Source organism: Sturnus vulgaris, chromosome 6, assembly GCF_052056855.1.
Source record: "Sturnus vulgaris isolate bStuVul1 chromosome 6, bStuVul1.hap1, whole genome shotgun sequence".
Classification (NCBI taxonomy): Eukaryota; Metazoa; Chordata; class Aves; order Passeriformes; family Sturnidae; genus Sturnus; species Sturnus vulgaris.
Genome location: NC_142248.1, coordinates 42,338,558 through 42,365,494, shown reverse-complemented (window position 1 = coordinate 42,365,494; position 26,937 = coordinate 42,338,558).

Sequence of the window (26,937 nt, the reverse complement as noted above, 5' to 3'; positions counted from 1 at the left end):
CTGCCAGTCTGCACAGGTGGGAACATTTGCTTAAATCATAATTCTTTGATACCGGATTTTTTTTCACCAGTGCTGGAGTGACTTGTATTTATGGCACTGTAATCTTTGCCCAGTTACCAGTGGGCAGCCTTTGAAACATGCTCTGTTGGACAATTCTCACTTGCTTCTCTTTGCCTAAAGCCATCCCAAATCCTCCTCAGTGTCTGTTCTTAAACATTTCTCCATCAGCGCCTGCTTCCTCCTCTTCTCTTTCTTCAGCTGGAGGCATCTGACTTCATCTCATTCCTCCACCTTTCCAAACTGTCACAGAGGTTGGGTTGAAAGCAAATTTGGGGAAATTTTAGCTGAGCCTGGCCCAACATGCAGTGCTGTAGAACCTAGAACAGTAGCAGTGAATGCCACTTGCCACATAACCAGGAGAAGAAACTAAAAGGTTCCAGCAAAAAAAAGTGTTCATAATAATGTGTTCATTCCTCAAAATCACTGAGGGCAGACCAGTGGCCTGCTCAGTTTGATATTTTTTCGAATTGGCAACTTCTTGCTATTTTTAAGCAGTACAAGCATTTCAGGATGCTGTGAGCTAATGAGGTTGTCTGTATAAATTAATATATCAAACAGCTCAAATATCTCTTTTAAGCTCACCTGTGTCTGAGTTAAAAGATAAAAAGCTGGAAATAAACCCAGAGGCTTATTTTGTTTATTCAACAGTAGCCCTTGGATCTTGGTTTATGACTCAGATTTCTATTCCATTCCATACAAATCCCTAAGGTTGGCAGGCGGGTTTATCTGCTGGAGGGCAGGAAGGTTCTACAAAGGGACCTGGACAGGCTGGATCAATGGAGTGAGGCCAACTGTATGAGACTCAACAAGAGCAAGTGTCACATCCTGCATTTGGATCACAACCACCCCAGGTACCACTACAGGCTGTGGGAAGAGTGCTCAGTTTGTGCCAGGAGAGGTTTAGATTGGATATTAGGAAGAATTTTTTCACTGAAGGGATGTCAAGCACTGGCACAGTCTGCCCAGGGCAGTGGAGGAGTCACCACCCCTGGAAGTATTTAAAATAGTGTGGATGTGGCACTTGGGGACCTGGTTAAGTGATGGGCTTGGCAGTGCTAGTTCAATTTTAATTTAATTAATGATCTTACAGGTCTTTTCCTACCCAAATGATTCTAAGATTCTGTGAGAAGATAATCTTTTCTAGAAGAAGAGTCTCTCTTTTCAAAATTGTCTACTGTGTAGGCCATGTATGAAACTTCCTTCTGAGGCAGGACAATAAATATTCCCATATGCTATTAAAAAACCCCTCAGCATTTGCTAGGTCACCCCAAAATCTGTCCCAATTCTGGATGTAAGACCGTGCAAGTTTCACTCTTAAAACTTGAAGTTATAAGTAACTATAGTTATAAGTAAGTTCTAACTAAAGGTTTCTATATAAAAGTTATCTAAGTAAGTTATAACTAAAGGTATAAGTGCAGTCTCTGTGAGGCATTTCATTTTTGGTTGGTGAGACAATATCTCTGTTAGGAGCCAATGTGGACTCGTGGGAATGTGAACATACACCTGCAGAATCCCTGAGAGCCAAAACCGCAGCAAGTTCCCATCACAAGCAGTGGAAATTGCAAGCTTGAGCACGGCTCTCTGCTGGAGCATTAACTCTTCCCCCCCAGATGGTTTTTGTGGGGCTGCCAGGCTCAGTCACCAGCTGATGTGTGGAGCAGCAAGGAACAATGCACATCTAACCTCTCCTGTTAACATCTGCAAACTGGAGAAGGAAATCTGTCTGCAAGTAGAAATCCCTTTGTGTTGCTTTACTGCACAGGGAGCAGGGGTGAAGGCTCATTGACAGCCAGGGGTAGGAGCTAAACTTGATGAAGTGGATCACTTACTGCTGTGGCACCACACAAAATGAGCATTTCTGCCTCAGATCCTCTGTAGACTAAATTTATATATTTTTGTAAATTCTTGTGGCTGCTTCCTGTAACCCTCACCAGGTGATGCAGCAGAGGGAAAGGGGGAAGAAGCCCAAAGTTGTTCCCTAGATGGCTTTAGGGAGCTTCTCTTTGTGGGAGGAAATGTGGTGGAGGATGGAGGATAACCTGACTTCTGGGTAATTCAGGGCTGTTGATTAATCTGAGAGATAAAAAGGAGAGCAATAATGTGAGTAGTGCTGAAACTGAGGACAGATGATTTAGATTTGGTGAAACTGGAAAGTTGACCTGCACCTAAACTTTATGTATCAGGTTTTTCCTCAAAAAACAGGCATAATAACATTTTTTTATGCTCTTGTCCACCTTTCACTTACCTTTATTTTAGAAGTTTTATGTCAAAAATACCTCATATATGGATTTCCACTTAGCATAATGGAACATGCATAGCAGTTGCATTTCATTTTGGAGCTGCAAGTACCAGGAGTTCATTGCTCACAAAACCATTTTATGTTACCTCTCTCTAACAGTATAGAAAAATCAATGAGCTTCTAATTAAGACTTAAAAAGAAATGTAGGCTAGTACTTTAATCCTAGATCAATTTGCTTTTTTTCATAACAGCATAAAAATTTATCTACTGAGACCATGATTAACTACTTCAGCTTTTGGATACCCAGATACAAAACTTTGGAAGAAGTTCAATTAAATTATTTATTTCACGTCCATCCTGAAAATTCATAAATAGTAATAATATTAAGGGAGAGGACTTAAAAAACTGATTTTTGTATTGAAGGAGGAAAAAAAGGCCCTAGATACAAAAGACATTTCTTGAAAGAAGTTTCTTCTCACTACATACTATTGGTGTGAGGTTTTACTCAGGAATGTTGTGAATATTTGTGCAAGAACAAACAAACAGAAAAAGAGCACTTTTTTGGTCATCTAATTTTCACAAGACAAAAGCACAGATGTATCTAGTGAATATGGACTGGTGACAGACAAAGCTCAGTGCTGGTGGTATTTAGTTTGGGATGTTCTGTTACAGAAACCAAACTACTGCCTCTCCTCCACTGTACCAAGTTCACCTCTCAAAAACACAACTGGAAAAAACTGCAGTGTAGAAATAACACCAATTGTAAAGCTGTAAATAATCTTATCAGGCTCAAAAATATGGCACCTAAAACTCAAAGGAAAATCTTTACATCCCATTCCTGCCAAGTGTTCCCACGTCTGATCATTGGACAGAACACACCTTGCAGTCCCATCCTCTGGTTCCCACCTCTTGCAGATGCTCCTTTCTTCCCCAACCAGAAGACAGGATATAGGAGGGCATCTAGAGAGAAAACGCCATTCAATAAATTTAAATTTCTGTACTCAAGGGCTTGGTTTTGGAATATTTCCTCTCTGTTAGTGAAAGGTGTAATTATTAAAACTGTGGGACTCAGCGTGCTTTGAGATATTGTACTCCTGTGACAATTCGACTGAGGGCTCAAAACTTTTGAAGTTGTGTATGTACACACATTGCCAAGTGGCATCTATTGTGCAAGCTTAATTCTGTTTGGAAATGAAGGCAAGAATGGCTGTGGTGACAGAAAGATGTTTTTCTTCCAAAAGAGATTGAATGAGGCTTAAATTTGAAATAGGAAAAACAAATCACTGCTGGACTAAAGAAGACATTGCTGTCAAAAAGCATAAGCTTTGGGACCAGGTCTAGAGAAATTTGGCAGTTTTTTTGAATCCCTGGTTTGTGTTAACAAAGCCAGTCTATTACAGTAGCATTGAACTCCTTTACAAGATGTGCTTTGTGGATGATAAAAAACTCCTTAAGATCAGAGAAGGAACAGCACAGGATCGTGGTCCACTCACAAGCAGACAATGTGAGTGCTGCTGTATTCTTAAATTGAATTTCTGGCAAGCAAAAAGCAAAATGATTTATTTTCTTTTACTAGAAACCTATTGAATTATAAAAATAGTTGTGTGCTGCATTTAGAGATGTAATAAGTTTAAATTCTGTAGGTGAGAAATTTCCTCCCCTGTTGTTATCTGACACGTCTGGTGATAACCTCTAGCTCTGTGCTGTCTGTGTCAGGATGATGAAACCAGATATTGAACTGCCTGGATCTGCTGTTATTAGAACTGATACGATTCAGAGTCTGTAAGTAACACAAAGCTTCCATTTGACCCCCAAAGGCAGGTTTAGGAAGGAATACAGTGCTCTGCAAACAGGTCCCTTGCAGGGTTGAGGAGGGGGTGAAATGGATTCACCCATTCTGTTTCAGTGTTTGAGCATAGGAGGATCTGGGCTTAAATTCAGCTTTCAGAATCAAAGATTAGAGTTTTACCAGAAAGCTGCTCAGGATCTGATGTGAGCTCACAATAGGGTCTTTACATCACCCATTGCCTTAATGCAGGAATTGTATAATATTTAAGCCCCTTTATCTGGTTCACATAACAGCAGCCACCATGTCAATAATAAAGTCCCTCTGGAATCTGCCAAACAAAAATGCTATACTTCTTTGTAGGAACTTTCTGTGTTATAAATGATGGTTTATACATCTGAAAAGAAGTTTGAGAGGACTGCTGTCTCCAGCTCTGCTTTAGAAAGCTGGATCCAGAGCTTTTTAAAAAATTTATAGTCCACTTTGGCTTGACTACACTTCTGGAATGGCCTTTCTGGCATGCCTCAGCATGGGATTGACAGAAATAAAAACATCCCTTTTTTCCTCCCCTACAGATTTCGAATGCCTCAGACCTGCTGATTGCAGCACAGCCTGGACAGCAGACATTTTTTTTACGTGTTGCTTCTGTGCAAGGTTTGCATTTGAAGTGCAAAGAGCAGACAGTAGCTTACACAGGTACAAAGAGCAGAAGTTTTCCTGTTTCTTTGCTCTGGTGGGCAGTTCCATTTGTGTTTTATTTAACTGGCTCCCAGTAGCAGTCCTGACAGAGCCAGAAGTGTAAAAAGAGTGGTTCAGCAAGTGCAGGGAGCTTTGCTTTGCTTTGCTGTCTGCCTTGTGCTCCTGCCCAGAGGGTCTCCTGGGAGCACAGAGGTGGCACTAAGGACATCCAGGTGTTGTGGGAGGAGCTGCAGCTCCTGGAGTAAGCCAGAATTAAGCAGAATGCATAGGTGGCTTCGGGACAAGAGAAAAAGAAGAGAAGTTGGGCACAGCTTGGAGCACCCAGAGCTGTGTCAGGCCACAAACCGAACTCCAGAGTCCTTGGGATACTCTGCATTCCCATGTTAGTTCTGTGTCTGGAATTGCAGAATTCTCTGTGTCTGGAATTGCAGAATTCTCTGTGTCTGGAATTGCAGCTTGTCTCCTGTTGGCAGCCACGTGTGATTATCATCACTTGGGCTGCTCAGTAGTGTTTGAGGAGCAGACGGAGTGGTGCTGCCAGCACCACAGACCTTTGAATTAACAGAGCCTGACTCAGAGATTGTTCTCCTGCAAGATGGCTCAGTCCTGTCAGCCACTCCACCTTGTCCTGCCTCGTCTCTGTGCTCATCACCTGCCCCAGCAGGCAGAGGGGACTGCAGCTTGTTCAGGGGTGGCCCTGGGCCAGCTGAAAGCCCTGCAGCAAACCTTGGGGATGTCTGGGCTGCTATCCCAGGAGACCAGGCTGCCCCATTTCTGCAAGCCCCATATAAAAAGCAAGTTGCTGAAGGATGTTTCCTCCTCTCCCCACTCTCTACATGGCTGATGCAGAAAAGGGTGGCTTTGTTGAGACTTGAGTATTTCTGAAGGAAGGGGTGCGTGTGCCTGTGGGGGGGGGGGAATAAAAAAAGAAACATTAGCGCGTTCTGACGGAGTCACGTCCCCACTTAACTCAATGACAGACACCCACCCATTTCACAGGGGTCAAGATTTCAGCATCCTGCATGCGGGGGATCTGTCAGTAATGCTGTCCTTGTTACAGCAGTAGCTGAACTCCTGTTAGCATAGCGGGGCTACGGGGAGCTGCCAGTTAGCAGCTCTGTCACTTAGGCTCCCTTCATGTGAGTGTTGGTGTTTGATTGCTATCTTGGCTAGCCAAGAAGGCTGCATGTTCCTGGAATGTCTCTGGACTTATCTTAGTGCTGAAAGAAAACGAGGGATGAGTCTCTCAAACTGGACAGAGAAAGTCTTGGGTCTCATCTCACATGAAGATCACCCTTACCTCTGCCACCTCTCCTCTTCCCTCTCCTAAACCCTGTAAGCACAAAGCCACCCCTGACTCTCATACTGAGATTCAACCCTTTCCAGGCTTGTCTCTTTATTGGAAGCCTTCTGGGCTCTAGGACACTAGAGGAAAATTAAGCACAGGCTGAGAAATTGCTATTGTGACCCTTGGGAAAGAAAGAACAAGATGGCAATAACCATTTAACACTGACTTCATACCCAATGAGTTGAAACTCTAGGGCTGTCAAGACTTTGGATCTTATCTCTGCTCAAGTAATTTTTCTGAAGATGTCTGTTCAAACAAACCTCTACAGAGGATGGTTTCACTGTACACAGGTGCTCTTTTATCATTCTACTCTTCAGGCTTAGTTGGGTTTATTCTTTCTGGGACCCTCTTTTGCTTGGTGCCATCCAGACAGAATTCCCCTTCTCAGAATTATCTGTAGGAACTGGATCTAGTTCAAGTACAGTTCATCCTCCAAACAACTAGAAAATAAAACATTTCTGAAGCACTGCATCCACTGTGGAAGCATTAATTCCTTCAGCAGTGGCTCTCTAACTAATATCTGCATCCCTGTTTTGGTGGGCTGAGGTTCAGCACTCTCACTTAAAACAACAAAATCTCTCATGTTTCTCAAATACATGACCCGCGTGCTTTCTTCACAGCCTATTTTAAATACCATGCTGATTTCCTGAGACGATTTGTATCTATTTTCTTATTCTCTGGTCAAGTTCGTGATAAACTTCCAGACAAAGTGATGCATGTTGGGACTCAAAGCTGTTTCTTTCCTGCTTACAGGGGTCTCTTGACTAAACTCTTATGGCACTGCAAGCTTGACATGGACGTATCTTTTTATTCTTCACGCCTGTGCAACTTCTGACATGGGTAAAATGTTCCCTATTTTACAGCTTCAGAGTGTTGCCAATGAAAAGGTTGTGATTCGAGTTAGAAATAGCACTTTGAAAACTTGCATTTCTTCAGTTGAAAAGTAATGCTGTTTTTGTTGTGAATTCTCTTCTTCTCTATAAATCTGTTTCAAAACCTGGAAAAACTGGAAAAGCTTTTCAGACAGTGCTTTTTTAGGTCCTATATAAGTTATATTTTGTCTTCCATGTTCTTACTTCTGCATTTCCTGTGTTTTTTAATGGAATTTGTATACATAGCAATGCCCCATTGTCACTAAATTTGCCAAACATGATGTGCAAGTGTTGCAAAGGTTCCTCACCTCCTGCTGAATCTTTAGATCTAAACCCTAAAGTCACCCTTTCTAGACTCATAAAGGCCATTTCCAGTTAAAATCCCTTCCATGTTTTTTCCATTGGACATCTCTGGCAGCACCTTGGATCAGGAGAACCCTTCAGGTTTCCCACATCCTGGAGATGTCTCCACTGGCACTGTTGTTGTCTGTGTGTATTTGTTGAGGGTTCTCCCTGATCCTCCTTTGGGATATGCAATTGATACAGAAATGATAGGTACTGATAGCAATGTTTTAACCACAATAATGTTGGAACCTGGGAGCACGTAGATTTTCTTCTGATAAAGAAGACACCAAAAGCTGATATTCCAGCTGTAGCTTTGGCTTAATGTGGGGAAGTGTGTGAAGAAGAGATTGTTTCTTGAAATTTCACAGCATTAATCTTACTCACTGGAGGTTAGGAATTGTAATTTAAAACTGGCAAAATATTAGATGAACAAACTATAGCTGTTTCTCTGAGGAGAGAGATGGATTTATAGGGAGAAACAAGAAGTTTTTCATAGCTCATTATTTTACCCCAGAATCTTTAAGAGGTGAAGAAAAGCAGGGGCTTAACATTGGTACGACATGGAATACACGGCAAAAGCAAGTCCCCCTTAATGTGGTTAATGTCTGACAAATTAATTTATGTTAAATTGAGTAATTAGAGAACAAAATAAGAGGGAATATGAAGTGACAGGTCTGGAATTCAGGCATTTTTTCCAAAGGACTAGCTTGTTTAATGTGGGATCTTTTTAGACTAAATGAAGGATCTTGGTAATATACAAGATACTGTGCAGTATTTATAAAATATTTATAAAATATTTCTGCAATTAAGTAAACATATTTTAATATTACCATGGAACAAATTAATGCACTTATCCTAACCAATTGACTACTCCATATCTGTCAGATCATATGCAAGAGACATAGTTAATAAGTAAGCATGAAGATGAAGAGGGGATTTTGGAGCTGTTTCTGAAGATGATGTGGCATCTTGCCTGATGCTAGTCATGTTTCTAACACAATGGGGCTTAGGCTGGAGTTAGTTTAAACAAATTCTTGTGAGGCTGATTAACTCAGTTTGTTTGGTTTATGAGAACACACTTCTGTAACAGCTTTGGTCCTATTTAACAGGCAAGGGGTTATCAGTCTGAGAAATAAGCTAATAAACTGAAGAAATAATTAGATCTTTCTAAGCAGACAGATGGCAGGGTCATGTCCTTTGATACCAAGAATGCCAACAAGCTTATCTATTTTTACAATTGGACTGTTTCATCTGATAATTTTAAAAAAATGCAAAAACAAACCTAAAAATAATAGCAAAAAAAACCCAAACAAAACAGATCATGGCATAAATCCTGGGTTTTTTCCTCTATAGGCAATCATTACTGTAGCAACATTTTTACCATGATCTAAAGCCTAATAAAGCTATTAGTGGCATCCTAAGTACCAAACCAGACAGAATACTGGCATGCTGTTAAAAAAATAAAAATAAAATTAAAAAAAAATACTTCAGGGTTATGAAAGCTTCCTTCAAAACTAAGCTGTTGAAGCTTGTCACTTTTAGGAACTAGGTCTGGTGTTGGAAGGCAAGGAGGAGAATATGGACTGGTTGAGAAAACGTGCAAACCACTAGAATAGCAGCAGAAAGGCATTTGCATTTGTGCTGCATTTGGGTGTGCAGAGTTCATGAGAGGACATTGGCTGGGAGGGAGCCACAGGGAACTCCAGGGCAGCACTGCCTGTGGAGGAGGGGACAGGAAGGGTCCTGGCCACCTCAGTGTAATCAGAGTTGAGTACAAAGTGGGTTGGAAAGGTCTAAGCAGTACCAAAGAAGTGTTACCAATTTGCTTATTGCTAAGTGGGTAATATCTTAGCCTTTTAAATGGGATATTGACCATTTCCTTGCAAGTCATAGAACCATAGTGCTGGAAGTTTGTGTTAGAAGGGACACCTTAATTCTTATTCCAACCCCCCTCCATGGGAAGGGACACCTTTCACTACACCAGGTTGCTCTAAGCCCCATCCAGCCTGGCCTGGGACACAGAGATGGGACATTCACAGCTTCTCTGGGCAACCTCTTCCAGTGTAACACCACCCTCACAGGAAAGAATTTCTTCCTAATCTCTAATCTAACCCTGCCCCCTTTCAGTTTGAAGCCATTCCCCCTCATCCTGTCACTGCACACCCCTGCCCAAAGTCTCTCCCCAGCTCTCTTACCCCCTTTGGGTACTGACACATACTCTAAGGTCTTCCCAGAACCTTCTTTCATCAAGAAAAAAAAAAAATTAAAAGGTTCAAAAGTGCTGCATCCCAAAGAGGAGGAAAAAACAGTGGGACTTAATTTGCAGAGACCTCTTGGTTGTTGGATGAGGTTCAGAAGGGAGTAAAAGGCTGCCACTGAGAATGAAACATGGGAATGTTTAATTCTTCATAGCTGCCATTTACAGCCATAAGAAACCATATTTAGGAGACTTCAAGCTCTTGTAGACATACAATTATGTGATTTTAGATCTTTATTTACCAAGCTGTCCCTATTTAAGGTCTTTGCCATGCTTGGTTCCCTACAGAGTAGTAAATTTCTGCTTGTAGAACAGTTTATCAAACCTTTCGATCCTTAAAATAATTCCCTCCTCCCTTCAGAAATGTTCTATAATGACTATAAAGCAGGAAAAAAATCTTTACTTTCTTAAAATAACTTGGAGTGTAGGAGAAGGCTTTGAGTTCAGTATTGAAGTCGCTGCTGTCTGCCTTACCTTCACTGATTCTGCTATTGACTGGGTGTAATGGATTCACTTGATACTTTACCCAAATAGATTCAAACAGCAGACTGGCTCAAAGGTCAGTTTTTTGTTTCACCAGGAATTCCATTATTGCATCTCTCAGTCTACTTATGAAATATGGGAAGTTATCTTTTTAATTGCTTTGATCACTACTGCTTAGTGAAAAACGGGTATATCAATGGATTTCATCTTTACATACCAGGTTTTGAAATAATAGTGGATATCCTAAAATATAAATAGCTTTGGAGGGTTGTGAGTGTCTGCAAAGTCTATTCCCTTTCTGGGAAGGTAGCCTTTTGAAGCTTAATTCAGAGCTGATGGTAAGAGATGTGATCCTCTGAGGCTGCATCAGCACATCTGAACAAGGTCTGTCTCTCTACAGGGATGTGTTTCTCTTCACTGACTATGGATGAAGCTTGGGAACCTTTTCTCCTTGTGCTGACACAAGCTTTTGAATAACTGCTGAAGACTTCATAACTTTTTTCCTCCTAATGAGGTCCATTAGTGCAGTTTAAATCTCATTAAGCTAATTGTAGTCTGTTAGACTACACATCTCTGAAAATATGTTTAAAAAACATGAGGGATGTTTAACTCATCAGCGTGTTATATGAAGTACTCAATTAATATTCGAGTAAATTTCCCTTGCAGTTATGCTTGTATCTGGAGCAGTTGGGCTGAGGGGATATCCACCATAAAACATCAGTATTGTGAAGTAATTGCCCTTTTCTAGCAAATATAGCAGTGTTCCAAGAAAATTAACCCCATAAAGTGATGGAAAGATGAAATTATGTTCTTGGAATATATTCATTCAGGGGATGGGTCTATATATCCAAGTTTTGCCTTCTGTCAAAATATAAATCAAAGTGCCCTGGCTTCTGGGATCCCTCCCAGATGCATTGATATGAATGCTGCTGCCTACAGGTGAAGGAGTGTTTTTCATTTCCATAAGACTGAATTTCTTTAAGAGGTCTCCCAGAGCAGAGGCACCCCAAAGCCCTGCTCAGCCTAGGAAAAATCTTGGCTGCCATCTAAGGCTGTAATACAGAAATAGAAGCGCTGGCTCTCCTGCGTTAGAAACCTCTTTGACACATTCGTGTTACTGCAAAAACTTCTCAGATCTTTGTTTCCCCAAAGACATGTCAGGCTCAGCCTCGAATGAATTCCTGCTGGGGGAGGTTGGATTTGCTCCCTGCAGGCAGCCAGACGTGGTGCAGGACCTGTTTCTCACACCAGGGAAGGAAGTGGGGCCCTTCCAGAGATTTTTGCCAGCAATATGCTGGGTTTGGCAGGGCAGCCCCAGCCAGCCCTGTTGTTCTTGGGGAATGAAGCGAGCTCGCTGGCACTCAGCTCTTATTTCATGCAGGTTTTTATAGGTCAGAGCTCCTGTGGTTCTGACTGGGAGAGCACTGGGGCTGTGTGTTCACAGCCTTCACCTGGTGAGGAGCTGGCTTCTTCCTTCACCACCTTTTTCTTCTGGTGTGTGTCTGTGCTCTGGCCCACTGGGATCAGTAAAAAAACCAATGTCCTCTAGACATGGCAGTGAGGGGAGATCAGGTTAACAAGAGACCCAAATAAGAATGGGTTGGATTTTTTCTCATATAAAACCAGAAAGTCTTCAGTTTTTCATGTTGAAGTTATCACTTCCCCATCCCAGCTCACCTGCATTGCCACTAAAACCTGTGCAAACATTCATGGGCAACTCAGACATTAGAAACGTGACTTCTTTCTTCCTTCCTTTCTTTCCTCCATGTTTTGTAGTCACTTGGCTTCCCAGATCTGATTCTTGGTCAGTGGTAGAAATCCTCCTTGCCCTAGTGGGCTAGTGAAGTCTGCAATGAATGGAAGAGGTGAGGTATGGGGAAGGATTTTGACATCTGAGAAAGAACTGTGAGAGAAGGCTGTACTAATTAGTAAAACTTGTGATTAAAATAAGTATGGGGTAGGGACTGAGAGAAGAGAGGTTGCTGCAGCAACAAAAGCTGTGCGGGTGCTAAATGTGCTGATTATAAGCTCTAACTCCTTGGAGAAAATGGATCCTAAAGGCTTATTGCTGACAAAAAGTGGTTTAGATGGAAAATTGAAGTGTAACATGTTTGGGTATGTGGAAGTGTTACTTGTGGCTTTCAAAGTGGGAGAGTCACTCTCCATTCTGCTTAGCAATGGGGGAAATTAATGTTAAATTTGGGGGTTGTAATAGGAGTAGAAATTGGAGAGCAATGAAGCTTCCAAACTCAGGATGATAGATTAGTGCAGTGCTTGGTATCAATTCCTGCAATGGTTGGTAAATTTCCAATGGAAAAGTAGCTATAAAATAGAGCTGTGTTTTTCCTGTAATGCCACAAGAAGTGTGCAGCTGCTCTCTGGGTTGTGGGAACACTGAGAAATAGGGGTGGGAGGTGACCCCCACCACCACTGATGTGGCTGGAGACCAAAGAGCAGTAACAGGAAGGTTACTGTCAGCCAAAGCTGTTTTCGTTTTTAACACTCCCTCTATTTCAGAAGCAAGGGTTTTGTTGTTGTGGTTGTTTATTTAAATCGTAAGATGCTCCTTGCATCATATCTTTCCAGAGAGGAAGAGTGAGAATAAACTATTGACAAAGTTAGTCAGGTTCCTTGGTATGGTACCAGAAAGCATCACAAATGAGCTCCAATAAAGGAAAAAAGCAATGAGGGGAAATATGGAGGGCATGGAGGAGAAACACTCTGAAAAGAGGGAGGAGAAACATCAAAGCAGTTCTAATCTGGGAAGACTGCAGGGTAACATGACTTTAAGAACTAGTAAGGAGATTAGGCAAGTGTTAGGGAGCTTTTTTTTGCTCTTTGAGTTTGTTTTCTTTTTTTCTTTTCTTCCAATGTGAAGATGTTTCATCTGGAGAAAAATGGTATGTCAACAACAACGAGGCTGGACTGAAGCTCAGGAGGTCAGGTCCTCATCAGATTTTCATCTTCCAGTCATAATTCAGAGGAGAACTGAGTACAAAAGAAATCTTTGTGAAATCTGTTTGAGAACACACGGAGAAAAACATTGAATTACGTCTCTTATGATCCAGCCAGGCAAATCTTTGAAGCAATAACATTTCCCCATGGAGGTAGGAATTGGTATGCAGATCTGCCTGTTGTCTCTTGACTTCCTGGCACTGAACAGATGAGTCCCTGTCCTCATTGCTCTTCCTCTGACCTTACAACTCCTGGGCCATGGGCTGGAAAAGAGTTTTAAATTCGTGTGCTCTTTTACAGAAGGGAGAAATCAGGATGAACAGGTCAGCTGCTAAGTGCAGAAGGCTTCACTCTGAATTTTGATTTCCCTGACGCTCTTTTCTGCTGTCCCAGGATACAAACCTGTGTCCAAGACTGTGGCAGTTTGAGACTTCAGCAATGGCTTTAAGCGTTGCTTATTCAGCGCCTCAAAGTGTGAACCCTCTCACAAAGTGTAGCTAAAATTCACAAAGCAGTGTGAATTTTATATTTTGAACACTGTTTTTATGCACTTGCAGATCTTGCCATCATGTTCATGCCCTTTTAGCTTCTGGCCTCAAGATGCTAGGGCTCTGTGTGGTGCAATGTTTGAGTTCAGCAGGGGCATTTCTGAGGCTTTGAAAAACCTGATTTGGGTCCTCTCTCAAATATCTTTTGTCTTTTACTGGTAGAGCTCTGAAGAAAAACGTCTTATGTAAAAGATACCCCACCCTGATTGAAAGAACTCAAATGTAAGAGCGAGTTCTGGCATATTTTACCTTGGACTTTGGCTAAACTTGCCGTATATTTTGCTAATTTCTTTTCAAACTTCAGCTTCCAGTCTTTACATCTTATTTTTCTTCACCGTCAGGCACTCAGTTGTATCTGGAATCTTTCCCCCAGAAGCATTAGAATAGGTGCAAAGTGCCAGTCTCTAAAGCAGACACTACGTAGTGTGGTAAAACACAAAGAGCAACCATTTATTAATAAAAAAGAAAAAAGAAAAAAGATATGTACATGTGCATCTCACTGCCTGATTTGAAACTTCTAGGTGATAAAAGGACCTGGCACAATGAGGATGTCGTTTTGTTCCTCCATTCCTGTTCTCTAATAATATGAGAATCTGAAAGGCATAAATATGCAATGAATTTTTTTCCCCAGTTATTTTTATATCACAAGGCATGATAAGAAAAGATACTTTAGGTGAGGTATTTTAATAATGGCCCTTTTTCAGTTGTTGATGATTGAAAAACAGCAGCAATAGGGTACAAAACCTGTCCATGAGCTTCTAAATAATTACTAGGCACAAGCTTGTCAATGCTATATTAAAACATTATTAAAGTTAGGGGAATAAAATCAGCAAGAGTTGTTTATCAGCTTGCTTATCTGGAACAAGTTGAAACAGACTGTTAAGGGGTTTTCACAGCATGTGGGGAAAGGCTACAGTTCTTTCTTTGGCTGGATTGTCTTTAGTAGAATTCTTCAGCAGAGCTGTGCAGATCTTTCCCTTCTCCTCTTCTTATGTGTCCTTGTCCCAAAAATCACAAGCAGAATGGGGCAGGCTTTCAAAAAAGGGAAAAGGTTTTCATGTAGGACCAGTTTAAAGCACCATTTTTCTGCAAAGGTTACTCTCTTCTAAGTAAATAAATAAATTTGTCTAGTTATTTGATTGCAGTAATCCAGACCATAATGGATGTGAAAAAGAGAAAGCTCAGCTGGAGAGTGAGGAAATATTGGGAGACAATGTTCCATGGTGGTTTGAAACATTTCCTATCCTATGAAGAACACTCTATTCATTTAGGTTTTGAAAACTATAACAGATTTAATATAGTTAATATATAAGTCAAGCAATCCAAAGCTGAAGCATATGTGACACAGAATTAGATATAATGTGTGATAGAAATTATGTATTTCGATATGTCTTTAATATTCTGTTCCCTTAATTGTGCTAAATAATCCTTAGAGTGACAGAAATTATACTTTTCAGTTTATATACACGTTTTGGTAAGTAAAGTCCTGTTTGCCTCCATCTTCCTCCCTTTTCCTTTGGAAATCTGGACAGTCAAAAGAATCTGGGAATGCTGCTATAATTACATACGGGGTATGTAGTGCAGTGGCCTTATCTGCTTGGTCTCTCCCACGAGGAAGGCTCTGGGGTGGGATGTGTTTTTATAGGAAAGACAATGGTTATCACCCTCATGACAGAAGATGAGGCACAGTTAGCTGCTCAGAGATGGCTGTAGACAGCTGATCTCCCCCAAGAGAGATGGACTGATGTCTCTTATCTCATGTAACTTGCAAAATCAACAGTGTAATTTGTTCATAATGATGTTTTGCTGATTGCTTAGCTGAGAAATAAGCCTTTCCTAATGGGAAGACATAAAATTGATTTGATCAACTGTTCCTTCTGAAATCCTGAGGGAGAGAAGAGAAGGGAAGAGAAGAGAAGAGAAGAGAAGAGAAGAGAAGAGAAGAGAAGAGAAGAGAAGAGAAGAGAAGAGAAGAGAAGAGAAGAGAAGAGAAGAGAAGAGAAGAGAAGAGAAGAGAAGAGAAGAGAAGAGAAGAGAAGAGAAGAGAAGAGAAGAGAAGAGAAGAGAAGAGGGCCAGTGCAGCACAGGCCAAGATGGGCCATCTTTATGTGAATGAGTGTTTAGACCTTGCATTATGGGCACAAATAAGGAAATTCTGTTCAAACATATGAAAATGCTTTTACTGCAAACGCAGTCAAAGAGTGAAGCAGATTGCCCACAGGGGTTATGAAATGTCCATCTTGGAACTATTCAAATCCTGGCTGGGAACAGTCTGCACAACCTGCTCTCCTTGGCTGTGTTTTGAGCAGGGGATTTCAACTAGAGCTTCCTTCCAGCCCCTGCCATGCTGTGATCAGAAACTCTCCCAGACCAGGCATGGCCAGTCTGCTCTGTGTGCTCTTTCCAGTCTGATGCCCTGTGGATAAAGAAAGGTGGAGTGAGCCAAACACAGCATGCACAGATAACATGCAAAAGTATATGTATTAAACATTTCTTTCTGCTGAATACTCCTTTGTCTGTCCTTTAACTATCACTATTCAGTCTGGAGTCCTACTTCCCAACATCCCATTATGTTCTATCCTTTACAATGGCCCACTCCAGAGCCAAGTGTAATTTCTATGTTGTTTCCTTCTGATTTTGGCAAACAGGGATTCCATTCCTAATCTAGCTTTGTTTTCTGCTGGTGGCAAATGTGGATTGTGAAGAGGAGGCATTTTCCTCATTAATGACTGAGTCTCATGCTGCTGCCTGGTTATTCTAAGACAGGATCTGATGGAAACTGCTGTTCTGGGTCTATCTGAAGGAAAAACCTGGGGAAAAACCTCAGTTTTGAGGCAGTTGATGGTACTGCTTAGGATACACGAATTAATCACCCTCCAAAGTTATTTGTCTGCAGAAAATACTGCTGTGCTGTGACTCCACGGAGCCTCACTGAGTGTGTGTGCACACACTTCCCTGCCAGTCCATCCTCCCTGACTGGCAGCTATTTTTGCAAAGCTGCCTTCTGTTTTGTCTCCTGCTTTCCTGCCTTTGCTCACACACGTCTCTCACTGATGCCATCCCTCCCTCTCATGGGCAGGGAGCTCTTCCCCCACTTAAAGCTGCTTTGCTTTCCACCCCACTTCACCATCTTCACCATCATGGGCAGTGCCCTGAGAACTCTTTGCCTTTTCATTTTGAAGGATGGATTTCCAGTTTATTATTGCCAGACTATTTCTTTTAATACATAACCATGTGCCACATGTCTTTTTTTTCCCCCTAGAAACTTCTTTTGCTGCTGCCTTTGTCTTACAGGCACCTGCAAGCTCTTTATTGATTTATCCTGCCAGTTCTCCCTGCTCAGTCTCCATGCTGTCAGGTCTCTGGCTCTGTTTACTTCCTGCAGCTTTTCTCTCCTCACATAAAGGTGAAGGTAGATACACCTGTGAGGCCTCTATTGTCAGCAAAAATGGACTTCCACTGTGACCAGAAGTACCTTTCTTGTGTTCTCATACAAAAAAAAAATTAAACAAAGCCGTTCTATCTGTCTTCAAGCACAATAAGTGCAAAAAACACTCTACTAGTGTATTTTCTATAGCTTTATAAATAGACTGTTCCTTTCCTTTCCCTGCTTGCTCAGGGCAGCTGAATGAATACCATCCAGGAATATTTAGTGCCCTCCACCCCCTCAGTAGGCATGGCATTAAAAAGAAAACAAAAAAGATAAAAGGGTTTGATGTAAAATGACCATTTGCTTCAAAAGAGCATTGACTGAATAATAGATCAAGCTTCACTTTGGTGTAGTGTTTTTAATAAAGGATGTGCCTTTGCCCACATGTTTCTGCTCAGCATTAACTTGAGAGACTGAAATGGTTGAGTATTCTCTCTAATTTAATAATCAGTGGTTAATTCTCCTCTGGCCTCTTCTGATCCTTTTGCTCGCATCTATTGGCCACTCAGAATATGAAGCTGAGATTTAAATTGAGCTCAAGCCTCCAAAGCTTTGATCATCAGACTAGCCTGGGTTTCTTTGGCAGAAACTAAAAGGTGTTGGCATTCAAATTCCCAGCTAGAGCAAAACCAGAAGGTGCTTCTGCAATCCCTGCAGTGACACTGGCTGGGTTTGGTGGCACAGCTGAACTCTGTGGCAGGGCTGACTCAGCCACACTGAAGTTTTAACTCCTAGACTGTTTCATACTTTCCAGGGAGTTTGCCAGTGGTTTAAAATAGAGACTTTGGGGTTGTGAATCTTGGATCCCAGTCCCATGTCATCACAGGTGACTGGGGACAAGTCCCTTGGGCTGCAGGAGTGCTGCTCCTCCTGTCAGTGCACACAGAGACACTTCAGCTTTTCCTCCCAGTTCCCGTCCCATGGAAAATTCCTTCTTTCACCCTCCACATGACACTTGGTGAAATTCTCATGCCCCCATCACATCCTGACCTCTTCCACTGCCTGACACCGTGGGTTGTGCTGCTCCAGCTGCTGTCCCAGCTGAGCTGGATCAATGGCTTTGGAACTTCTCAGGCTGAAGACTGGCACTGGTGGCTGCTCTGAACTGAAATTGTACTGCCATGGGCTAATTTCACACTAAACTTCACACTGGCTTTCTGAAAGGGAAAAATGAGATCATTTGTAACCCATCTTGTGTTGATTTGCTTTGTGTTAGCCATGACTTTATCAATATTACCTCAAAGACATTGGGGACATTTGTTAGGACGTCTGTGAGGTGGGAAAGGAAAATTCCAGATTTCCATCTTGTTAATTAAAATCAATCCCTGCTTTTCTAAGGAAAAAAACAAAACAAAACAAAACACCAAAACCAACATTTATATTTTTGTGGTTTCCTGGTGTCAATCTTCTGTACTTGGTGAGAGCCAGATTCTTTAGAATCTAAGGTCAGATTTATTTAAGCTCCCAGTTTATCTCTATGGAAATTTTGCAATTTACATGAAGGACAATAAATTCAGGTCATCACCATCAGTATAAATAGTTAAACCCCTATTGCTTTCATCCAAATTCAGATTGCTTGCTGATAATTTGAGCAGTAAACTGGCTTTGATAAATTCCTTTCTCTGCATTATTTTATCATCATAATTATTTGCTGTTCTGCTTTGAATCTGCAAATTATCTCATACAGTTATATTTACATATGCAATAAAACTGGGCACATGATTTATTATCTTGTCAACAGCTAAATAAATAAAACAGTTTGGCAGAGATTACCCCTGACTTTTGGGCAGAGCTGTAATAAATAAATAAACAAATACCTAGATGATAGATTTTTAGGAGGGATAAGTATGAAACAAGCTTGAGGTGCAACGCTTTAGCAAATCCACAGCTGTGGGAGTTTTGTCTGAAGGCTGACTCTAAGGTCCTATTCACATTAGAGATGGAATTCCAGTAGGTTTTTCATTTTGAAACGTGTGCTGATAAAATATTCCTCTGCAAAAGGAACACAACCCTTGAGTTGGAGCATTTGTAGCTTAGTCAATAAACCTGTCTAAAAGACACAGTGGATGGAGGTCCATCAATCACATTTTATGATTATGATAGCAATGTGGCAAAGAAGTAATGTACCAAATAAGCGTTGAAATTGATGGCTGTAGCTTTTATGGGTTATAAGGAAGAAAAGCTTGGGAGATGTATTTTTAGTATTGTTGGTAAATTACTTGGGTATTTTGACTGCAAATATTATAAAATTAGATGTAGAACTATTGGCATGCATTTTTATTTCCGAGAATGTATGAAAAATGCTGATGGAGAAGACCACCAACCACATACAGAATAAAAATCCACACAAAGGCATATTTATACAAAATTGACTTAGAACCTTCTCTCATGGTTTCTACAATTTTAAAATTATTTTTCTACACTTACTGATAACCCAAACTTTTGGTTAAAAATTTTTTTGATTAAGTCAGTTAAGTATCTGAGAGTGTCATCTGACATTACCAAGGTAAAAATTAACCAAACAAATTTTACTTGCTCTTCATTTTGAGGCAGACCCATGAACCTCCACAGCACCTTCAAGATTTGGTGACAAATCAGTACACTCTATTTACTGAACAATAAATAATGCATGAGCAGTCAGCACCCTGACAGAAGTTGAGAAAGACTGTTGCAGAAATGTAACTAAAAAAAAGTAAATTAAAATATGATGGTGGAAGTAATTCGTGGAGCGGAAATGGGTCAACAATGTCAAATTACCAATTTCTTCTGAATGACTCACCCAGCCATAGTACTTATAGTAGTGTGCAGTCAGCAAGAAGGAATTGGGGCAATAACTGTGGATTTCCTTCCTTTTTCCATCACATTGACCTAAATTCAAACTATCCCAAGTACTGCTAGGACAGGGTGTATCTTAATACCTCTCCTATATTTGTCCATCCTCTCTTCAGTCCCCCGAAATCTAGTGGCAGCTCTTCAAGTCAGCAGCACCTTTTCATGTTCTGTTTTCCCTGCCTGGGAGAGCCAGGTTTGATCCCTGCAGGGGAAAGTCTCATGTGAAGAATTGTGGCTGCTCTGCTCTATGGAACAGGCAGTGCCTGTCCTGGCTGGGTTAGAGCTCTGTGCTGACCCCATGGCCAGCACGTTTCTGAAGGTGCTATCAAACATCAAGGAGGCTGGAAAAGACCTCTGGGATCATTGAATCCAACCTTTGACTGATCAGCAGCTCGCCAACCAGAGAACAGCACTGAGTGCCACATCCAGCCTTTCCTTAAACACCTCCAGGGATGTTGGAGGGATGGATGAACCAAAGGAGGTGCTAAAACCATGACAAAAATCCTCCTCTAGGCATGTCTCAAGCAGACTTTAATGACCCACTCTGGATAACCACGAGCCTGTGGATATACCCAGATGCAAACAAATCTCACCTCACCTTTAGGACTGGCAGGAGCTTGGTGTCTGCATAGAGGAAGTTGGATTCTGTTGAGTCGTGCCTGGAATAGGAAGACCAGACAAAATATACGAATTATTAGTGCCCCTGTAGTCATCTGCTACAGCCTGCACACTGCTTCCAACCCAGAGCTGCCCTGTGGCTGAAAGGATGAGGAGATCTTGCTGGTGACACGCTGTGTTCTGCTGTCTCAGCGTGCCTTCAGAGCTCCTCAGCTCCCCTTCAGCCTTCTGTGGAATACACACATGTCTGTCTCCCCCAAACGTGTGGGGTGTTTCCCACAGGGACCTTGGCAGGTCCTGAAGGTCTCTGCCTTTCAATGTGAATGAATGATTCTCAGGTACCTGACATATGGGTGGGTATGAGATTTTTATCTGTGCTTCTTCTTCTGCTGAGTCCTTTGATCTTTCAGGCTAGGGAGCCTTACTCTAATAAGCCAAGGTTTGTTTGTTTTGCTGAAGAAGCATCAAAGAAGGTAAAGACCTCTTGGGTTGTGTAAGAAATAACTAGACATGATCCTAAACTTGTATGTATGCAATGGCTGATCAGTTTGTCTGGAAGGAATCAACACAGACTCATCACAGAGAAGTGAACAAAAGCAGAGCAGAATTACTGAAAGCAGTAAACCCCAAGCTGTGTACCAGGTGAATCAATTCAAGGGAAGCTGCAGTGAGAAACTCAGCGTGGGTTTTTTAAGTTTATCTTTGTGTGCAGGTTGCTGCACTATAATGTCTTCTCCCAACCTGCAATACTTAAAAAATTACTATAGATTTCTTGTAAATCAGCACTAATAACAGCTGTTGAAGGACTCTTTGCCAGCCTTTTTGCACGGTGCTGGAAGTAATCTACTCAGTGTAAAGGTAATGTTCGTGGAACTTAACGTTCCCCTGGGGAATGATTTGTCTTGCCACATTGCCTGGCCCATACCCTGCAGGTATACTTTCCTTAGCTGCGATTGCTTTGCAAATAAGGATATTTGCTTTCACATAACTGCTTAAATGCTGCTGTGAGTGTGAGCCTGGGGTGGTGGTTCATTCAGCTTTTAGTCTGAAGGAGTGTTACAGCACCAAATGAGCTGTTGGAATAAGTCCTTGTGGCCCTTACCTGCACTGGCAGATGTGGAAAAGGATTAGAGAATATGAACTGTTTGCTCTTTTAGCATGCACATGGGGTGAGAGAGGATATCTGCTTTAAGTTCAAAATGCCTTTGCTATTGGGCAGAGCTATTTGCACCCTGACTTGCTCTAGTGCAGTTCTGTAAGGTGTCCTTGAGAGCCATGCACCTTCCCACAGACATGTGGAAACCTTTCCAGACATAGGAACTGAACCGAGTACATGGCAAACACTTTTGCCTGCTGGGTTAGGGGTTAATGTTCCATGGTCTTTGTTTGAATGGCAGCACCTTGCAGTCACCACTGGAGCTGAGCCTTGCTAAGTTCTGCAAAGGAACAAAAGTGGAGTGATAATTTTCCATGTGCAGCTGAAGGAGCTGAGATCTCTGTGACATCCAGGTAATTTCGGTGAGGTTGTGCAGCCCACACACAGCTGAACTGTGACTTGAACTAGAGATTCCAGCAATGTCTGCTTCTCTTGACACAAATGAAGGTCTCTCACCATTCTTGTCAGGAGACTTTCTAATGCACAGAGAGAGCTACCATGCTGAAGACTCTTTCTCCTGGACTACCCACACCTTTTTCCAGGTGTGCAGGGTGTTTTTCTGAGGAATATGGAGCACAGCTTCTGTCTGCCAGCTCTGTGCTCTGCTCTCCCTGCTTGTGAATGAGCCTTGAGCAGAGCCAAGTCAGCTCATGGCTGCTCTTTCTCAGTGTGGCCATCAGTGATGCTCAGTGCATGAGCAAGGGGAAAACGTGGAGTCTGGTGGTGATTCCCAGGAAAAAATGTCTTCTGTCCCATTTTTGAAGGGATGGAACCTGAGGTGGGTCCTTATACAGGGCCTGTGCACAAATTGCAGGATATCCCAGAGCCACTCCCCTGCCCAGACTTTTTTCAAGTGCTCAGGAGTTGAACTGTGTGTAATAGCATGTCCTGATAACTGTTTCACTTTGCAAAAACTGCAGCTTCTGTTAGCCTGGGAATAACAACGCTTGTCATTATTGGCAATTAATAATGTCCTGGAGTCTTGCTGTGCATCCTGTGTTTACCAGAATCCCTTACAAACATTGCTCACCTACCTTTTGTTAATGCATGTATTGTGCTGTAAAAGCCCTGAGTGCATTGAATAAGTTCAGAGGAGACTGGCTCACATTTCAACGTGAAGAAATATGGATTCTGCTCTTTAGAGTTCAAGCCTCCAGGGATCTACAAACTCTTCCCTTGAATTTACAGAACTTTATTGTTCTACATCCTCAGCATCTATCCTGCACATACAATATTCAGAGACCTCTCTGCAAGAATGCCCAGCTCTGACAGCATATTTGGGCATTCCCTTTCTTTTGGGAAGTTCTACTTTGCATGAAAAAAATTAAATGCACCTGGAAACATAAAATGAGAGCAGTGGAAATGGACAACGTGAGCCAGTAACAATTTTGTATTTTTTATATTATCATCTTTATATTCATATGTATTTGTATATCCACATATATAATTAAATATATATATGTAAATATGTTTTCATTAAAATCCAGAAAATGCACTCATTCCCAAAAGCCATTTAAATGCTGCCTGACAGAAGCTGGAAAAGCACCCCTGTGCTAATCTAGCAGAGATGAGATGGCTGTCTCCCAAATGCTAAAGAAAAGGACTTTATAAACTGGAAATGTTAGGACTTTAGTAGGAGACATGACTTTCTAGGACTTCTGCTATGAACATGGTTTTAGGTTTTCAGTGAAATGTCTTTATTTCTCCACAATAGGGGAACTCCACTTGGGGTTTTACCTGGTGTGGGGCTGTACCAGAGAGGGCTGTACACACACACCGAGGGGTCAGGGCAGAGTGGGAAGGGGGTTTCAGCATGGAAATCTGGGGCATTTGTCACCTGAGTAGCAGACACCCTCCTCCAATCCAAAATATCACAGCAGGCTATTGTTAGAAGTTCAGCCACTGGCAAACTCACCAAAGCAGTGTGTATGTGCTGTGCATCTCCTCAGTTGTATGAAAGATTGATTGAGCTGCACCAGCCTATCTTGGCAGTCATCTGACTTGGTGCACTCTAAAACCAACATAAGCCTGTAAACCTATTTAACCTTCCCATCTGGGAATGCATTTCATTGAAGATGGCAGCTTGATGTTCATTAAAATTAAAGACAGAAATAATATTAGATAATGCAGTGCTTTTCCCTTGGCAACATAGGGCTGGCACCTCCTTGATGTTCCATTCTGACCCTTTGTGTTGTTTTGAGAATAATTTGTTTTCATGTTATTTGGGATATTTTCTCTCATTGTTCCCCGTACTACTTGTGCATCACCTTCACCCAGTTAGTCTTTCCCCATTCAGATATTTTTGGGAGAACAGAATACCTAAATAGAGGAGCTTTAAAGCTATTAGACTCTCTTTTAGCTTATGACAATTGTCAGTAGAGAACACTGGACTTGCTGTAAGACAAAGAAGGGAGATGCAGCTGTCACGGTGCAAAAAATATTTCTTTGATGATGAGCATCACTGTGGCTGGGTCTAAAATAACAACAATAATGCTAATTTTGTAGATATTATATGCTGGTTACACCTACAGAGGTATGTTCCCAGTGTTATGTGTATGAATTTGTTGGATCAGCAACTACAGGATTTTTCAATCTAGCACAAGCCTAGCTGATCTCAGGTTCTGAAATTAGGCTGATTTCTCTTGAAAAGTAAGAACTAGAAATTAATATCAGTTTTTAAAATGTTGAATGTGGAAGACAGTGCTCATAAAGCTGTAGCCCCAGGACTGGAGCATTTACAGATTCAGAAAGGCAATATTTCAATATTAACATGTATAGACCCTGTACAGAACATCAGGATTATGATAATGGAACGAATGTGTGCTGAGTGTTCAGCTGTCTGAGGTCACTGCTGTTCCAGAATTGTTGCTAAGCAATTGGGAAAACAGTAATGCAAAAGATATGAAAGCATAATTCACTTTGTAAACAATAAAGATCTTCACAATTTTGGAAGAAGCTGCAGCAATAATACATAACATCAGAAAGGAGAAGCTCTACAGAACATCAATAGAACATTATTCGGGCTCGTTTCTTTTAAGAGTGCCAGAAGACTGACGACTTGATGCTGATGTAGAATTGAGTTACCATCACTGATATCAATCATTTCCCTACCATGGTTCACAGAACCTAAAACCACAAAGAAGTTAGAGAGGGATGCACATGCACACGCTCACAGTGCAGATATATTTCACCACTATAACTTTATCATATCAAAACTCACCACAAGTTTGCAGATGGCGAAATTTTCTTCACATTAACATGACTTTGTGCAGTTATTGCTTTACAGATGGTTTTGCATTGTTTCATTTTGTCAATAAACATCTGTATTGCAGTGGGTTTTGCCTATGATTTAGTAAAGGAATCACTGATTTTTCAAAGACAGTAAGAAATTTCCTGATCCTAGCAAAGGCAATTTCTTGTTTATCACTTTTCCAAAAGGTGAAAACCACTCCCTGGTTGGGCATTTTCAGCTCAGCACCTACCTGAGTGTTCTGCAGCATTATTCCCTGTATCAATCCTTGTCTGATTAAACTGATGCTGCCCTTTTGAAATCGATGGAGTTAAATCATTTTACATTGCCTCAGGATCTGCTCTAATGTGGAAATACTTCCTTTTCTGTCAGCTGGCATTTTCATCTGGCTTGGAGGTGAGTTTGAAGGCTGCAATATACTTTTATCTTTTAAATCATCTGCCAATACATTAAGAAAAGGTGGCATAATCTGTTCTCCTGTCATCTTTATAAAAAAGATCCAGTCTTTTCTTTGAAACTCCCAAAACTGGGAGTCCACAAGTGCTCAGTGCTCCTGGGTGCTTTCTGAGAGATTGCTCAAGCCAGCTTCATCTATTTTGTACAGAGAGATGTGGGAAGATCACACATCCTTCATCTGGACCTGTGAAATGTTGCACAGAAACTTTATTTCTGCTGGTGGTTGCTGTATTTCACTATAAATTATTCTCTTCAGCAAATTTAGGGGAGAAAACACCAACATCCCTTTTAAAGTGTGGACTCTGGCATCCTCACCTGAGCCAGCCCATGCTGTGCTGCTGCCTCTTCTTTTGTCCTGTTCCTCTGCTGGTTTGCTCCATCCATGGAGATGGGATGGGATGGGATGGGATGGGATGGGATGGGATGCTGGACTTTCCCAAGCTGTGTCCCCTTTGCCTTCACCAGAAAGGAGACCTGCAAACATGATTGTAAATCCCCAGATGAGCAAAGACATTTAATGCTGCCAGGAAAGCAGCATAAATGGGACCTCTGGTGCTAAACCTTTAATTAAAGGTCTGAAATTAAACTCTAACATGTTGCCACGTAGCCTTATGATCCTTTGAAACCAATGGCCCAAATCCTGTTGATTGCAGTGGATCCTGGCTTTTTCCAAAGGTGTTTCTGCTGCACTCATACTCTCATAAATGCTCAGGATGTCACAGTGTCTGTTCATTTGGTGAAGAGCCTTCCAAGTTCACAAGGAGACAGAACAAAAACGTACTGTGGGTTTTGGCCATCTACATCTAATGTGAATGTTTCGTTTTTTAAGCTTCACTTTGGATTTTATATTTTCATTAAACAGAAGCAATTCAGATTTTATTTCCCACACAATTCTGGTAATATAGTTTGTTAGGTACATAGGTGAACTCATCCATGACAAATTACATGGAAACTATGGAAACACTCTGCTTAATGGAGTACAAGGTCAGGCTGTCTCATACTAAAAAATTAATCATTCCTCTGCTTTTTTTTCATAGGATTTCTTGGGAGGTGGGAAAAAGAAGTTCAGATCAGTAGGACATGGGAAGACTAAATAGTGGAATTGATTAGATCTAGCTGAATTAATCACTGAGAACAAGCCACCTCACCAATTTAATTTTTTCTTTTCTTTTTTTTTTATTGCTTCCCCTTGTGTGAGAGGAAGTGTTCATTTCTGCAAGTACTGATCAAATGATTTACCTGAACACATTCTGGAGCACTCATGTCATTCACAGATGTACCTTTATGTCCCCTGGGATCCTTTGGCCTTTCTTGCTCTTCAGTGGCTTTGCTGGTGGTGGTTCAGACAGGCCACTCTGCTGTAGAATGCCAAAATATTTTCAGGACATGAGATAAGGATTTGTTCAGTTTCCACTCAGTCTGACTGCAGGGAGGTTGGTTCTGCATTGGGTGTTTGGATTAATCCCCAAATGGAATTTTATATTTGCCTTTGTGGCAGCAGTTACCTCCTCCTTTCCACATAGACCTGTCCAAGACATGTTTATCCAGCACTGAGTGCTCAGCAGAACAAAGATAACTTCTCATGGATTTGATCTTATATTTA